The sequence below is a fragment of the Triticum dicoccoides genome, chromosome 2A (assembly GCF_002162155.2).
Source record: "Triticum dicoccoides isolate Atlit2015 ecotype Zavitan chromosome 2A, WEW_v2.0, whole genome shotgun sequence".
NCBI lineage: Eukaryota > Viridiplantae > Streptophyta > Magnoliopsida > Poales > Poaceae > Triticum > Triticum dicoccoides.
The window spans coordinates 183,393,442-183,393,883 of record NC_041382.1 but is presented as its reverse complement, the minus strand read 5'-3'; positions in this window follow the sequence as shown (position 1 = coordinate 183,393,883).

Here is a 442-nt window from a genome sequence, read left to right as displayed (position 1 = left end):
ACCGCGCGCGCCACCGCCGCCTTCGTCCGCCGCCCCGCCACCGGCAAGCCGTGTCGCCGCCCCGCCGCAGTCGTGCCACCGCCCCGCCGCACGAGCGCTGCTGCGCCCCCGCGCCTCGTCCTCCGCCTCGCCGCCTCCGGCCAGATCCAGCCGCGGGAGGACCGGATCCGGCGCCCCTCGCCGGAGAGACCCTCTCCAACCCCGCTGGCCACCTCTTCGTCGTCTTCTCCGGCAACAACTCTGGCGAGCCTCAAAGTTCGTGCCAGAAACCCTAGATCTTGTGGGGTATAAATCTTCCAAGTCCTGAGATTTTCTACATCATGTGCGCATGTTTGTCATGCCATATCTCCATGCATATAGCTCCGATTTGCGCATATGATATACTGAAATGTTCGTCTCATGATGCTCTTCATGGTGTGTCATTTGCATGCATGTTACTATC